Consider the following 17,911-nt stretch of genomic DNA (forward strand, 5'->3'; position numbering starts at 1 on the left):
ATGTTGTGAATGCTCTGTTCTTTCCTCTGCCTACACACCCCAGTTTCTCCTTTGGAACAATTATGACCAACATTTTTTAAATGGTTTATTATAAACCTAATCATTTATTTCTGAAATGTTAGATACACCTGTTCATAAAGATATTTCAGTTATTTGTTCCATATCCATTGTTTATTCTCTTTCTACTCAAAATTTAATCATAAGCTTTTACTTACCAAGGTCAGTATAGCTAGCTATTTTGACCAAAATGGATAAAAAGAATACAACAGTTGATTTTGGAACAAAAGATAAAATGAGTGCAAGATTCCTGAAATGGATTCCAGTGTTTATTCAGTATTTTATAATACAAATATTTGAATATAGTTATTAGTTCTGCTTCACAATCATCCCTAAGAAGGAAACAATTAATTTCATGCTACAAAAATGGAAGATGAATATCAAGGACATTAAGTTCTAATTGTACAGAACACTTAACATGGTATGTTGAAGGTATAGGTACATATGGTAAATGTCAGGAATACTCTTTTGGAGAATATATAATGTAATGGGAGATTCATGACATGATAAAATTTATAGTTCACTAGAATTGGATTTAGGAAGATTTGAGTTCAAATTCTACTCCAACTGTTTATTGCTATGATCCTGGGCAACTCATTGAATCACTTAATAAATATTTATTAATTTATTGATTTCTTAATTTTCTCATTCAGAAAATGAGGATATTGGACTCAGTCTTCAAGGTATTGAATTAATGATTCTATGAATATAAATCCAAGATCCCATGAAAACAAGGAAATAATTGCTAATATAATGATAAGAAATATATAAAATAAGTAGCTAAGTCCTTGTGACCCATCTGGACTAAAAAGAATATAGCAAAGTCCAAAGATTCTATAAGAAGTCCTGTTTCCTTTTAAATCTTATGGCAATGATTCAGTGATATACTGGAATCATAGAATAGTGAATTAATTGGTCACAAGATAACAATTAGTCTCAGTACTTTATAATTACAAGTTGATCAGCTTGATGTTAATTCCTAGTAAAATTCTTGAGTACATTAAGAAATAACTTTGTTAAACATCCTTTTGATAATACATTGTCCAAAAGGAGATATGATCACTTGAAGCCAAAACATATTCATTAAGAATAGTTCTAGCTAAACTTACGTTTATATTAATCTTCACATTTAAATTAGTATTTAAAAAAGTATTAACTTTTTTGACTGGGTTACTAGAATGGTAGGTTAGGAAAATTCCACAGATATGGATCATCTTACATTTAAAAAGTACTTATTTCTCATGATAGAAAGGTAACATGGCGTAAGAGAATGCTGGATCTGGAGAACAGGGGTTTTAATCCTTCCTCAAAAACATCAGTTGTGTTATCTTCAACAGTCAATTAGCCAAAATGAATCTCACTTTCCTCTTTTGTAAAGATATTAGATTCATTGATTTCTGATGTCCTTTATAACTCCAAATGTGATACTATTATCTTTCTCAAAAAAGTTAAAATATTCAAGTTATAGTATTTATACAGTAGTATAATTAGATTGAGTTGAAATTTAATGAATGACTAATCCCAAAGAATAGGTTTAGAGACAGGGTGAAATTAAATTTTACTGGCTTGGGGAACTTAAACTTTACCAATGTTGTTTGGTATCTTGTTCATAACTTATAGTCTTTGAGAGTTGTCTATAGCAGGGTATCTTAAATTTTTTCCACTAAATCTTTGGTAATGAATCCAAATTGTTCTTGAGAGTGGTTGGATGGTGATCTCTGATCATGGTTTCCAGATTGCTCAAATAATTATTAGTTTATTTCTCCTCAGACTATTTCCTAGATCAGTTGTTTTTCTGATAGAATAGTTCGGTTTTTCTACTTTTTTCCATGCGTTTGACTGTTAATTGCAAATTGATTTTTCCTGGGGTCATTAGCATTCATTTTAAAGCAATGATTTTCTTTAATAATTTTTATTCCCTTTCTATCATTTGGCCAATTTTATTTTTAAGATGTTATTTATATCAATATTTTTTCCTGTGCCTCTTTCATGAGCTGATAATTATATTTTCATATTTTCCTTCCATTGCTCTCATTTTTTTCACAAATTTTTCTCTATGGGATAGCTAGGTGGTACAGTAGATAGAGTACCAGTCCTGAAATCAGGAGGATCCAAGTTAAAATCTGATTTCAGACACTTAACACTTCCTAGCTGTGTGACCCTAGGAAAGTCACTTAACCCAAATGATTCAGCAAAAAAATATTATTTATTTAATTTTTAAAACAAGTGTTCAACTCTTCTATGAACACTTGTTGAGCTTGTGTCCAATGTGCTACCTCGTCCCTCTCTGATGTTTTGTTTATAAATGTTTTGACATTGTCTTCTTCTGAGTTCATTTTCCCTGTCACCATGGTAGCTTATATAATAAGATTCTTTGGGGGTTTTGCTCATTTTTTCAGCTCATTTTTTGACTTTGAACTTTATCTTAAAATTGGGTTCTATTCCCAGAGTGGTTGGGCACTATACCAAACTTTACACTTATTCATGCTGCTGTTTTCTGAGATAGTTCTGGGAGTTTTAAAGTTTTTAGTGCTTCCAAAATGGCGTGATCACAGGAAAAGCTTGGGTCATACTCCAAAAAAAACGAGGAGTCTATGTATATGGATAATCAATGAGAAGCCCACATGTTCTTTTGGTATTATGCAATAACAACGCCTTCCAGAACAAGGAGTAGCTATACCCCCTACACCACAGAGTGAATTTGTAGAAATATGGGGTTATATATTATTCAGGAATGGCTGCAGGGAGGCACAGTGGATAGAGTCCCAGAACTGAAGTCAGACTCATTTTACTGAATTCAAATCTGGCCCTAGACACTAGCTGTATGACTTTAATCAAGTCACTTAATTTTTCTCACCTGAAAATGAGCTGGAGATAGAAATGCTAAGTTACCTCAGTGTCTTTGTGACCTCATTTGTTTTTTGGGTTTTTTTGTCAAAGAGTTGGAACCTATTGGTACAATTAAATAATAATAAAGCAGGCAAGGAGTTGTGATATGAATCATTGGAGGGAATTCAAACATGAGTGAGATCAAGAATCCACTGAAATGCTGGAGGTAGAAATAATGGGAATTTGTGATTCCACTTCAGAATAGGATCATACAGTTTAAAGTTAGTCTTTTTTAAAGTCCCATAGAAACATGACTCTTAAGGTTGACCATTGCTATATACCCTTTAGGATTTCACCTACAACAATCTCAGCTACAAACACAATTAATTTCTCTCAAGCTGGATGATTATAATGCAGGTGAAGAATAAAAATAAAACCAACCAGCCCCCCCAAAATTTTTCAGATCTCAATTCAAGGGCTTAATCTTTTCTATATAGAAAGAAATTCAAGTTGTTATTTGCTCTAAGGATCTGAATCACTTTATAAATAACAGACTTCTTTTTTCTTTCTGCACAGATCTGTGAATTCTCTCTGCAAATACAAATATGCAACCAATCCATATCATAGCTTCTGAATTGCCTAGAACACTGAAAAATTACATAATTTGTGCAGGATCACAAAATTTGTCAGAGTTGAAATTGGAATTTATGCCTTCCTGAATCTGAAGCCAACTATATAATGTCATTCTTAGTCTCCTGTTCATATCACTTCATATAAAATAAAATGATTAATAACTAGCATTTTGAATTTTTAAAGTCCCTTTTAAATTCCATGCAAGCTATATGTAGACATATACATGTGGATACACACATACACAACTTTAAAAAGTCATTGATTTTCATCTTTGCCCTAAGAAAGCAATATTTTATTGTGAGTAGTAAACTTAAGACTATTCATTTTAAGGCATCAATACTTTTGAGAGTTGGGAAATGAAAAAGGAGGCAAAGGAGGTGATAAGATTGAAAGGAGTAAAATATTAGTAAAATTAATATGTGGTCTGGGAAATCATTTACAAATTTTTTTTCAATATACTTTTCCTAACTGCCCATGATTGTAAGGATTTGAAGATGATGAAAAGCAACAGTTACAGGGATAACAGATTCTAAACATGGTAGTATTTAAAATCTAGAAAGGTATTATTGCCTATAAGATTCTTTCTTGACACATTCCTGATTGTAGTCTCTCGCATGTAGCAATCATCCCTTAACATGATGAGATTGTCAAGACTGCATTTTCCATGCTCTCGTTATTTGGCTTTAATATATAATCCAGAGAAATTACTGCTTTGAAAGTTTCCATGGGGGAAAAAAACAAAAAAGCAAAATTGGCAGGTAATGTCTTAGAGGATATAGTTTTTGATCTGCAGTCAGGAAGATATGAGTTCATATCCCACTTCAGACATTTAATAGCTATATGATTCCAGGCTAATCACTTAACCTCTCTCAGTCTCAGTTTTTGCATCTGTAAAATGGGAATACCAATAGCACCTGCCTTAGAGGGTTGCTGTGAGTGTCATGTGAGTCAATATATTTCAATGTTGTTTGTTCTTTGTTTTCAAACAAAACCTTGGGCATGAATTGAGTTTATGTTTTAAATGTTTTGTGAAGTTTAAAGTGTTTTATGTGTGCTAGTTTTTTTTTCCCATTTTCCAAATGGGTTTTTGATTTAGACATAAAGAGTGATACTATAAGCAAATTAGAAGAACAAAGGATATTTTACTTCTCATATCTGAGGAGAAAAAAAGAATTTGTGGTCAAAGAGAATTAGATACATTATGAGATGCAAAATGGATAATTTTAATTACTTTAAGTTAAAAAAAATTGTACAAAGAAAACTAATGCAGACAAGATTAGAAGGGAAGCGGAAAACTGGGAACATTTTTTTTATTACATCCACGGGTTCTAATAAAGGGCTCATTCACTCAATGAGAGAATTTACTCGAATCTATAAAAATACAAGCCATTCAACAATTGATAAATTGTCAAAAGATATGAACAGATAATTTTCAGATGAAGAAATTAAAACCATTTCTAGTCATATGAAAAAATGCTCTAAATCACTATTTATTAGAGAAATGCAAATTAAGACAGCTCTGAAGTACCACTACCCATCTCTCAGATTGGCTAAGATGATAGGAAAAAATAATGATGAATGTTGGAGGGGATGTGGGAAAACTGGGACACATATATTGTTAATGGAGTTGTGAACTAATCAAACAGTTCTAGAGAGCAATATGGAACTATGCACAAAGGGTTATGAAAATGTACATCCAGTAGTATCTTCATTGGGCCTGTATCCCAAAAAGATTACAAAAAAGTGATTATGACCTAGATGAGCAAAAATGTTTGTAGCAACCCTTTTTGTAGTGGCAATGAACTAGAAATTGAGTGGATGCTCATCAATTGGAGAATAGCTGAATAAGTTATGGTCTGTGAATGTTATAGAATATTATTGTTCTATTAAAAAAAAACAATCAGTAGGATGGTTTTAGAGAGGTCTGGAGAGACTTACATGAACTGATGCCGAGTGAAGGAATAGAATCAAGAGAGCATTGTATCCAGGAACAAGAAGATTATGCAAAGATGAATTCTAAAGAACTTGGCTCTTTTTAGCAATGAAGTGATTCAAGCCAATTCCTTTGGACTTGTGATGGAGAAAGCCATCTGCATCCAGAGAGAGGATTGTGTGGGGGGGTAGGAATCACAACATCGTATTTTCACTTTTTTATTGTAATTTGTTTGCTTTTTGTTTTCTTTATTTTTTCTGATTTTTTTTTTTGTACAGCATGATAATTGTACAAATATGTATAGAGGAAATGCACATGTTTAGCATATGGTGGATTATTTGCCCAGAAGGAGGGAAGTGGGGAAGGGAGAAAAAATTAAGTGCAGGGTTTTGCAAGGTTGAAATCTATGCATATTTTGACAATAAAAAAGCTAAAAACAATAACAGAGTGGTTTCTAGGTATTCCTCCACTTTCCCTGTAGACTTTTCTATACAGGTGTGGTTTTGCCTCTTTTCTTTCTCATAGTTCAAAAGTTACCTAAACTTAGAGAATGCCGTTTTGTAAAAGATCATAGGTTTTATATAGTTTAGCTAATTTTAGAGTTGAGGAAACTGAGGTCCAGAGAGGTAGTCACTTGTCCAAGATCATACAGCAGTTCAATGGTCGATCCAATACAATTTGCTATTTGGGTTAGGAGGCCAAAGGGTGGAAGACTGGGGAAAATGAGTAGATCGAACAAGAAAAATTGGCTTTAGGTGAAGTTTTCTTTCCTGGAGAAAGTACAAATGTCTACACAGCATTGAGTTTCCATCACTTGGAAAGAAATTGTCTGAACAAGAGACTAAATACATTGGGCAGATTGTCAGGATCTTTTCTCCTAAAGAAAGGAGAAACACCTTGTTTTAAAGTTGCCTGAGAAAAACCTAACAATACTTGCTCAGTGACAGGATATAGATAGTAACAGTGGATATTTACCTTGTGCTTTGAGGTTCATAAAGTAACTTCACATGCATTAGCTCATCAGAGCTTCACAACAATCCTGGGAAGTATATGTCACAGTATTATTTCCATCTGAGAGATGGTGAAACTGAAGGTCATATAGGTAAAGTGATTTGCTCATGGTCACAGCTAGTAAATATATGGAGTAATGTTGAATCTGTCTTCTTGACTCCAAGTCAAGAAATCTATATATTGCAGTGTTGTCTCCTCTCTGGAGATCATCTTTACTTAAGCTGCAAAGGATGGTTCAGCAAAGAATGGTTTTCTAGAGAAGTTGGGGTAATAGTAAGATGATGTGAAAGAAGACAGGGAATTTGCAGTCAATTAGCTAAATAAAAGAAATTATTAAATATCTACTCTATACCAGGCATAATAGTAGGGAAAGAGAGCATTAGGAAACATAAGAAATATACTATTATCATTCAAAGGTAAATACTTCATAGTGGAACAGTCTGATTTTGCAGTAAATTTTGTTGACTAAAGAAGATGCTTTGCAAAGAAACTTATGCAAATGAAGGATAAGAGACATTTCCAAATACATAGAGGTCAAAGTAGATGGATAGTTAGATTTCAAAATAGGAAAAGTAATTGATTAATCTCCATTGTAATGCTCAATAATAAAATGCTCAATAATAAAGAGTAATTAATAAGAAGTTACAAGAATTCAAATTAATTTTTCTATGAGGTTTCATTCTACTTCAACCAATTGGCAATTATGAGGAAAAAGTGGAAAGTGCCTCTATTGTAGAAGCATGGAAAGACAAGGACATTAATATTTTGTTGTTAAAGTAAAGAACTTGGTCCAGTCATTCTGAAAAACAATTTAAAATTATGTAAGAAGAGTCCCCAAACTGTGATCTTACTTTTTTTTTTAATTATTAAAGCCTTTTAAGTTTCAAAAGATATGCATGGATACTTTTTTAACATTAACCCTTGCAAAATCTTGTGTTCTAATTTTCCCCCTTCCCCCCATGCTCTCCCCAAGATAACAAGTAATCCAATATATGTAAAACATGGTAAAAATATGTTAAAACCAATAGATGCATACATATTTATGTAATTATCTTGCTGCATAAGAAAAATCAAATCAAAAAGAAAAAAGTGAGAAAGAATAAAAAATGCAAGTGAACAATAACATAAAAAGTGAAAATGCTATGTTGTGATCCACATTCAGTTCCTATAGTTCTCTTTTGGGTGTAGATGGCTCTCTTTATCACAAGATCATTGGAACTTGTAAAGTCTGGACTAGTTCTCTGGAGGCCTCAGAATCAGCCAGAGTCAGGATAAGCAAAAGTCCTTGGTCTTTAGGGAGAGAAGTAAAGGAGATGGACAAAACTGGCAGGAGTTTTGCCAAGGATCCTTCCTTTATTCTAGAGTCCAGAATCTCCATACTTTTCTCCTTCTTGTCCTGAGGCCAAGTAAAGTTCTCTTGCCTCTCTCACTCCACCCCCTAATCCTTATCTACAATTTTTTAAATCCCAAGCATTGAGCTAGCATTAACTGTGAAAAGAGAAATCCCAAATATGCTAATAGAGTTATTGTCCAATAGGTAATTAGCCTTAAGTGCTCAGTTGTCTGATTCAAGCACACCTTTTCAGAGTTTCAACCCTTTACAGGAACTGGTCTGAATCATCTCATTGTTGAAAAGAGCCATTCCATCAGAATTGATCATAGTATAAATTTGTTGTTGCTGTGTACAACAATCTCCTGGTTCTGCTCATTTCACTTAATATCAGTTTATGAAAGTCTCTCTAGGTCTCTCTGAAATCATCCTGCTGTTTGTTTCTTATTCAATAATTATATTCAATGACATTCATATACCATAATTTATTCAGCCATTCCCCAACTGATGGGCATACATTCAGTTTCCAGTTTCTTGCCACTACAAAAAGGGCTGCCACAAATATTTTTGCACATGTGGGTCCCTTTTCCCTTTTTTATGATCTCTTTGGGATACAAGCCCAGTAGAGATACTAATGGATCAAAGGGTATGCACAATTTGATAGCCCTTTGGGCATAGTTCCAAATTGCTCTCCAGATTGGTTGGATGTGATCTTACTTTTGTGATTCAGCAATTTTTAAGTTGTCTCTGACTTTTTGTGACCTAATCTGAAGTTTTCTGAACAAACATACTCAAATTATTTGTCATTTCCTTCAACAGTTCATTTTATAGATGAGGAAACTGAGACAAATAAGGGTAAGTGACTTGCCCAGAGTTACATAACTAGTTAATATCTGGAAAGATGAATATTCTTGACTTTCACTTCACCCAATGTGCCACATAGTTGCCCATATAGTCTTACTACTGGGCTCGCATTATATATGAAAATATTTGTAACACTTTTTGTGATATCAAAAAAGCAAAGGGAATATCCATCAATTAAGTTAAGCAGAAATAATACTGTAATAATGGAAGAAACAATAAATACAAGAGATTTAGATCCAAAATCAGGAGAAACCTTGAGACCTTAAACGATTTGATGAATCTCTCCAATTAAATTGATTATATTACAGGACTTGGACTTTTGTTAAAAGAAATCTTTCAAGGAGACAGACATGTGATTTAGCACCTACAGCAATTCTTGTGATTGGTTCCCAGTGATTAGAACTACCTCCAAAATGTTTGGTGGCTGAGATTTGGGAAATGGGCAAGATTCTTATCAAAAAGGTGCCCCTTTCTAGTAAATTTCTAGAAGTGTATTGCAAAAAAAAAATTCCCTTTAAAAATAAATTTCTTGGGCTTTTACTCTCTTAAACCTCTCCTGGGAATTCAAAAAGAGGAAGAAGTGAAAAATGAGAAGCTATGGAACACAAATAGATTAAGAGTAGGAGATCCTGTCCATTTTCTTCCACCTTCTGTTTTTTCCACATAGTTTTTTGTAAATTCCCAAGAGATCAGGAGTTCCTGGAATAAGAACTTGGACACTGGCCTCTTAGATTGAGAAGCTTCCATTAACAACATGTACCTTAGAAAAGAAAGAATACTACTAATGTGACATCCAATATGGAACTGTACCATAAAATTCTTGGAAGATATGGATCTTGCCATCGTTCCTTATTTCTTGAAGTTATTCATATGATGCAAGGGGGGAGATGAATCATCCCTCAAAGTCTCTATACATTTTAGCGGGAATCAAAACGACTCTTTGAGTGCTTTAATTTTTTCTTGGGCTCCTTTGAGTCATTTTTGTTCTATGAATTTTTTGTTGAAAATGAAATAAATTCCATCAATATCCATATTATATATTGAGAACTCATATGGGGTTTGAAGATCCACACTTGAAAGAAACTAGAATAAGCAAACTTTACAAAAGAGAGGAACTGATCTTTCAAATTTAGTCTCTTAAGATTAAGCCTGGTGACAAAGAACTGGACATTGGTGAGATGCCCATCAGTTGGGAAATGGTTAATCAAACTGTGGTATATCTATGTAATGGACTATTATTGTGTTATAAAAATTGATGAGTAGGCAGATTTCTGAAAAGATGTATATGAACTGATGCTGAGTGAAGTAAACAGAACCAGCAGAACATTGTACCCAGCAATAGCAACATTGTGCAGTGATCAACTTTGATAGATTTGGCTCTTCTCAGCAATACAATGATCTAAGGCAATTTGAAAAGACTCATGATGGAAAATGCTATCCACATCCAGAGAAAGATTTAAGGAGTCTGAATGTAAATTGAAATTTTTTTCACTTTTTTGGTTGTTTTTGCTTTTTCCTTTTGTTTTTATTCCTTTCATATAATGACTAATGTGGGAAAATGTTTAAAATTATTTACATGTATAGCCTATATCAGATTGTTAGTCATCTTGGGGAGAAGGAAAAGGAGAGAAGAAAAACATATTTGAAACTCAAAATATTATAAAGTGAGTGTTGAAAACTATTTACAAATAATTGGAAAAAATAAAATATTATTAAGTGGAACAAAAGGAGATTGAACCTAGGTTGTGTCAGCTGTTGGAGGGTGAAAGAGAATTGGGTCACACAAAAAAGGATGGGAAGATTTAAATAAACCAATATAGAATGAAGCAAATTGAGGAGTATGATACACATGATAAGAATAAGTAAAAACAACATCAAATGACATTTGAACTCATATAACAGATGAGCAAACATCTCCGTCCTCTTACTAGATGACAGAGCCTAATGCAGTAGAATTTTGCATAAGATAACATAAGTGGTCATTTTATTGGCTGGTTTGGCTTAACTATTTTTCTCTGTTACAAAGTAGAGTTCCTTGTGGGCTGGAGATAAGCTGGGAAATGATTGCATTATGAGAACCAAAAAGAATAAAATAAAACTTAAAAAAAGAAGTATTGCCCGTGGGAAATGTCATCCCATGAATGCACAGTTATAGCACTGCTTCTCTCTTTATTAAAGGTAGTCCTTCCTAGTAACACTTTTTAAATACTCCACACTACTTTCAATCACTTCATTTTATATCCACAGCAGGATTCATCATGGTTAGCAGCTGCAACCTTTTTAGGCAGCATATGTTGTTAGTGGAAGAAGACTCCTAAACCATTATTATTTTTCCTTAAGTGAGAATTCTCTGAGCCTTTAATGTTCCTGCCAAACTTAATGATTTCATCACCTTGACAATAAATTAAAAGTGCATGAACATAACCAGGGTGCCACTTGGAGATAAATGTCATGTATCACTATGGTTCTTAGCTTTTCATTTTTACTCCAAAACAGAAATCCAACAGGGAATTATTAGAATCGTTACCTTCCTACTCTGCCTCCTACATGCCAAATTCTGCCCACTGGTACACGTTATTAAAAGCAGTCTCTTTTCACTTTACTATCATAGAAGTATGTTTAGTTTTGCAACTCCAAATATGTCCATTAAAGGAAAGTCTGTTGAGAGATTTCAATTATACTTCCTGTTTTATATAGGAGTCTTGATGAGACACTTAAACTCCTGATTATAATGCTCCATCTATTTCCCCAGTGAATTGATGACTAATTAGTACTTTTAAAATTGGGCATTTGGGTGGTACAGTGGATAGAGTTACAGGCCCTAGCCCTCTATAGAGTCAGGGAGATCTGAGTTGAAATCTAGCCTTAGACACTAAGTACCTGTGTGATCCTGGGCAAGTCACTTAACTACGTTTTTCTCAGTTACCTCACCTGTAAAACTTTGAGCTGGAGAATGAAATGACCAACTACTCTAGTATTTTTGCCACAAAACCCCAAAATGGGGTCATACAGAATTAGACATGACTGAAATGTTTCAACAACAACAAATTTTAAGTAACATATATTGATTCTCCTTTATAAGCACTTCATTATATTTTCATGTCTGCTACCAATTATGTACCTAAGCTTGGAAAAGTCATTGCCTTTTGGAGTCTCCCTCATCTAGAAGTGGTGTTGAACCAGGTGACTTTGTAAAGTACATATTCCTTTCCATTTTTTCCAATTTAGCAATTATTAATAGAAAAACAAAATGTGAGGATAATTTTGTTGTGTGATCAGAAGGCAGAATACTAGACATTATATCTGGTCTTAGAAAACTTAAAACTCTCCAAAAATAAAAGTTTTGTGGAAAGTAACCAGTTGTCTTCATAAAATGAAACAATAAAGAGACTAACAAGGTAAAAATCTGATAAATTAATATCCAAGAAAGCTAATCCTACTTCAGCACCATCACACTTCTTCCAAACTTCATCAGCTTTCAATTCTTAGAAAGATGGCACAAATCTGACCCATGGTTCTATGCTCTAAGATCTCCTCTACAATTTTCTCACTACTCCTTCAGGCTCTCCCCAAATGTCCCTGTTCCCATCCCACCACTCTGTTGCAAACAGTAGCAGGTCTCAACTCTGCTTACTTCTTTAGGAAGGGAGGAAGATCTAGGAAAGCAGAAATATAATCTGATATCAGCATCATTTACAACAGCATTCAATCAAAGAATCAAAGAACAACAAAGAACAGCAGGAGTAGAGCAAGGTGGGTGTGTGTGTGTGTGTGTGTGTGTGTGTGTGTGTGTGTGTGTGCTGGGTCCCAAAGAGTCACTTAGGGCAATGCAATGAAAAAGGAATTCCCTAACATGAGAAGAGAATATGAAAGTTTTGAAGTCATCCCTCCAGGAATCCATTATCTAAGTAGAAGATGTCAGAAAATGAACAATAGAAAAATACAATGAAAAATCTAAAATTATCAAAGATTTAAGGAACAAAAAAGATGAAAAACCTTAAGAACAAATAGATAAATAAAGATAGCCACCAAGACATCTAAATTAATCAGTCAGTCAACAGGTATTTATTAACCTGCTTTGTGCTAGGCACTATGTTAAACACTGTTGATAGAAAAAAAGGTGAAACATACCAAAAACAACCCCTCCCCCCAAAAACCAAAAAACAGAAAATCATATCCAACACGTAAACCCAGTTCCTGCTCTTAAGTGATGAGGGAAGAAAATGTGGGGGGAAATTATGCCACAAGCTATATGCAGGATAAATTAGAAATAATACCTGATGGAAGGTATTAATATTAAGAGAGATAAGGAAAGGACTCGAAGAAAGGGGGATTTAAAGAACTGGGATTTAAAGAAATTCATGGAGGGCAGGATACAAATATGAGGAAGGAAAGAGTTCTACACATGGAAGATCGGAAGAGAGAAAATGTTCAGAGTTCAGAAATGGAATATTTTGTGAAAGAACAGCAGAGAGGTCAGTGTCATTGACTCACACAGCACACAAAAGAGGGAATAGGAAGACCCTTAGAAGAGTACAAAAGGGCTTTGATTGCCAAACAGAGGATTTTCTATATGATTCTGGAGGCAATAAGAAGGCAATAAATTTTATTAAATGAATAGTAAATGAGACGCTAAAATCTGAACTTTAAAAAGATCAATTTCTGAGTGGAAGTTAGATTGGAGTAGACAATGAGTTGAAATAGGGAGAACAAGAAACAAGCTTTAGAAATAGTTTAAGTGTAAGGTAATGAGGACTTGTAGTAGGATGGAAGCAGTGTCAGAGGAGGAAAGCAAGGATCATAGGAAAGATGTTTTGGAAGAAAATAGTCAGGATGAGACAAATATTAGATTTGAGTGGGATAAGAGTGAGAATTTAGGGTGAAAATCTGTTTTCAACATGTCAAATTTATAATATTTATGGTACATTTAGTCTGAGATTTCTATTATGTGGTTGGAGATGTGAAATTGGACATCAGCAAAGATTAGAGTTGAAAAAAATATTTGTGGAAGCCATCATCATAGCATTTGAATTCAGGTAAGCTGGATATCAATTACCAAGTGGAATAACATTGAGGGAAAAGAGAAGGTCCAGGACAAATTTGAGGAGAGACATTCATAATGAGCCCAAAACAAAGAAAATTGAGTAAACATCTGATGAGAAAGAAGACCCTGTGTATTCTCAAATGAACATAGAATAAAAAAATCATGTTCTTGAATACATTAGGAGACAGAAAAGAATGATGAAAGCAGAATTTAAAGTCTGTATAGTAGAAATAACTGGAAGGATAGAAAAAGGAACCTTAATTCATAGATGTAAGTCTTTCCAAAGAAGTAAAAGAAAAAAAAACTGATTGGGAATACAAATATATTAAAGGGAAATATAATCTGAAAGAGAGAATGAAAATGCAATTGATTAAAAGAAAATGCCATCTCTATGTAAGGGTTTGACAGTGTCATACAAGGATTGAAGGAAGTGGCAATATTTCAGCCATTTAGTAAAGGCAGCTTGTTCTGTAGGACAACTCAGATAGTTATCTGAGTAATCTGAGAAAATTTGAAGATCTACTATAAGGAAAAATGATTGGCTTTATTCACCTTGGTCCCATGGGGCACTTTTAAACTATGGGATAGTTTTGTGGGCAGATTTAGGCTAGGATTAAAGTACTATAGAAGTAGCAAGTGGCACAATGGGTAGAGCCTTGGACTTAGAATCAAAAGCCTTGAATTCAAATCTGGTCTTAAACACTTATATTTGTGTGACTAAGCAAATTGCTATTCTATTTGCCTTAGTTTTCTCATCTGCAAAGTGGAGATAATAAACATCCCTACTTCTTTGGGTTATTATGAATATAAAATGATACAGATTTGTAAAATGCTTAGTTCAGAGCCAGGCATATAGCATTCACTTAAAAATGCTTGTTAAAAATTTTTAAAACTTCTGATTTTCAATTTTTTAGCAGAAAATACTATTGATGAGGGAGAGAATAAGATTTATGGAGAAGAACTGAGACAAAAGAAGGGAATTAACAAGTATCATATCTCTGCCTCTGACTGTAGCACAGATTTCATAACAGATTTTAGCACTTAACCAAATATTTAAACTGATGTGAATTGAACTGAAGGCTAAGGGAACTGAAGGTTGAAAGGAGTTTGGTGGGAAGGAAGATACTGAGATTTGGTTATACTTTGAAATTATTCTGGCTATAGGAAAAGTGGAAAGCATACTACACAAATCCCTCCAAATTCAGCTAGCAGGTAGGATTCATGAAAATTGTGATAACCAAATTCAAACAGGCAAGCTGTTTATCAGTCTTTATTGAGAAAGAAATTGGAACATTTGGCAATGCTCTAATAAACATTCTTTGTGTCAACTACTACATTGAGCCAGGACAGAGGCCAACCATTCTAGCTAATGATTTCCAACTTTGGAGGAATTGTCAACATTTTATCACCATTTATTGTCTATGAGGAATCGACTTTTCTTCATTTCTACTTGGACCCTCAATAGCACTCAAAACTAAAATAGAAGCATATATTTGCACTATAAATAGAAATGAAGTTTAAGTTTTGGGAACTTTTAAGGAATTCATCAGCACCTCAATTCAATTTAAATAGCACTTATTAAATGTCTATTATATAGAAAGTCCCACGTAAGGCTAAGGGAACTACAAATATAAATAAGGCGTGGTGTTCATATTTCTGATATTTATATTTGGGAGGGGGTAGAGGGTCAAAGACTCCTCTAGATAGAGTTAGAATAATGCAATTAAGTTGGGGTGGCACAATGGATAGACTGCTAGCTGGTCTCCGACCCTTGCTATCTGTGTGACCCATGGCAAACCATTCTGGTATTTTTGCAAGAAAATCCTAAATTGGGTCATATACAAATCAGACATGATTGAAATGGTGAACAATCAAACTATAATTACTTCATGTATGGATTTGGGTAAGTCACTTAAACCTTTGGGACCGCATGTTCCCCAAATAACCTCTGAAGTGCCTCCCTTTGGACATCTGAGCCTATGGATCTTTCTCCATACAAACTTGGGCTGAAATAAACACATGAAAACATAATCTGTCTGTCTCATGACTCCTTGTGGCACAGTTCAACTTGTCCCATTAGTTCAGAATCCTGGGTATCAGCAGCAGCATAAAACTTTAGAAAGAATTGAATTATTTTCATTGGAGTCCTTCACATAAATCAGAGCCTAAAAACAATTATTTCTACTCAGATACATTGTCATAAGCATTCCTATTCATAATTCAAGCAACTGCACTCTCATTAGCTAAGCAATTCTTTTTTGGTGGGGTGCCATAAATTTAGTTTTTCAGAAAATAATGAAACTTTATTGACTAAAGATAGAGGAATCTTTTAATTTCCATAAATTATATGGCTGTTCTAGAATTTTAAAAAGGTAAAAGGATAGTCAAGGCAATTCCTAAAATCTTAATGAGCAATATATGGCAGGGAGGCATGGAATCACGAAGAGACACTTGGAGAGAAAATCAGAAGTTATGCAGTCTCAAGATTCAGTAATATCTTTTATTCAGAAGTCTAAATATTTTAAATCAGCCATCCTTGCTCTCCTCCCCTCCTCTCCTCCCCCTCCCCCCCAAATCTGCTCAGTCAGTAAAAAATTGTTCTAACTCTCCTGGAGATCTGCCCAGCACACAATGACAATTAAATATTCCTACAGTGAATATTTATCATTTATTATCATAATTGGATTCTTGGCATTAGTTCTTTTAGTAAACTGATTACTTAATTTTGTCCCAAGGATACTATATTACCTCCACAGGTAGTAAAAAATAGCAGAAAAAACTGAAAAACTTCAAGTCAAACTTCAGGATCAAATACAAAATGCTCTGGGCTTTCCAAGTCCTTTATAACTTAGACCTCTCTTTCCTTTCCAATCTCCTTATGCCTTACCACACATATGCTCTTTGATGTAGTGACTCTGGCCTCATGGCTGTTCTATAAATTAGACACACTTTCTGGTTCCAGACATTCTCTCTGGCTGTCTCTCTCTTCATCTTTCCCTACTGATCCCTGACTTCCTTTAAACTCCAGGTAAAATTTCATCTTCTATAGGAAACCTTTCCCAAGCATTCTTAATTCTACTGCCTCATGTCTTTAAATTATTTCCTATTTATTCTGTTTGTAGCTTATTTGTATATGTTTGGTTTTTCATGGGATTGCAAAATTCTTGAGAACAGAGATAATTTTTTGACTCTTTTTGTATCCTAGAACTTAGCACAATGACTTTTTTGTGATGAGCACTTGGAATATATTAATTAATTGACATAAAAAAGTTAATAAAGGCTTATTATATACCAGAGATGTGCTAGACATAGGGAATACAAATATGTAAACAAAAAGAAAGATGCTATGAATTTAGTCCCCAGTAGGTTAAAAAGAAAATTGTAAGAGACATAATTTCCATTAAACACTTCTTAAGAATGTAACCCAGGGTCCTAAACATTTCCCTCTCAGAATCAGACAAATCTAACCACAAAATAAGAAAGAAAAACTAGGAAGGTTAATGGATATGATAGACCTCTGGAGAAAATTGAATAGAGACAGAAAGGAAGACACCTTTTTTTTTTCCTCAATGGTACATGACACCTACACAAAAATTGACCATGTATTAGGGCATAAATATCTCACAATTAAATGCAGAAAAGCTAAAATAGTAAATGCTTCCTTTTTAGACCACAATGCAATAAAAATCATATTCAATAAAAGGCCAAGGAAAGATAGACTAACATCCAATTGGAAATTACATAATCTAATTCTAAAGAAAAAGTGGATCAAACAACAAATAGAAACAATCCATAATTTCATCTGAGAACGACAATAATGAGACAATATACCAAAACCTATGGGATGCAGTCAAAGCAGTTCTTAGGGGAAATTTTATATCTCTAAATAGCTACATGAATGAAACAGAGAAAGAAGAGATCAATAAATTGGGCATGTAGGTAAAAAAGCTAGAAAAATAACAAATTAAAAACCCCCAATTAAATACCAAATTAGAAAGTCTGAAACTCAAAGGAGAGTAATAAAGTTGAAACTAAGACAACTATTGAACTAATAAATAAAACTAAGATTTGATTTTTTGGAAAAACAACAAAATAAACAAATCTTTGGTTAATTTGAGTAGAAAAAGAAAAAAAAAAACAAAAAACCAAATCACCAACATCAAAAATGAAAAGGGTGCACTTACCATCAATGAAAAAGAAATCAAAGCAA

At 33.7% G+C, this 17,911-nt stretch overlaps 1 protein-coding gene across 1 annotated transcript in view; it reads right to left on the reverse strand.

Moving 5' to 3' along the window:
* The window catches only part of SLC35F3 (solute carrier family 35 member F3), a 520,309-nt gene that overhangs the window by 351,460 nt on the left and 150,938 nt on the right, over window positions 1-17,911 (reverse strand). The window lies entirely within an intron of this gene.

The sequence above is a fragment of the Antechinus flavipes genome, chromosome 4 (assembly GCF_016432865.1).
Source record: "Antechinus flavipes isolate AdamAnt ecotype Samford, QLD, Australia chromosome 4, AdamAnt_v2, whole genome shotgun sequence".
NCBI classification, from domain to species: domain Eukaryota; kingdom Metazoa; phylum Chordata; class Mammalia; order Dasyuromorphia; family Dasyuridae; genus Antechinus; species Antechinus flavipes.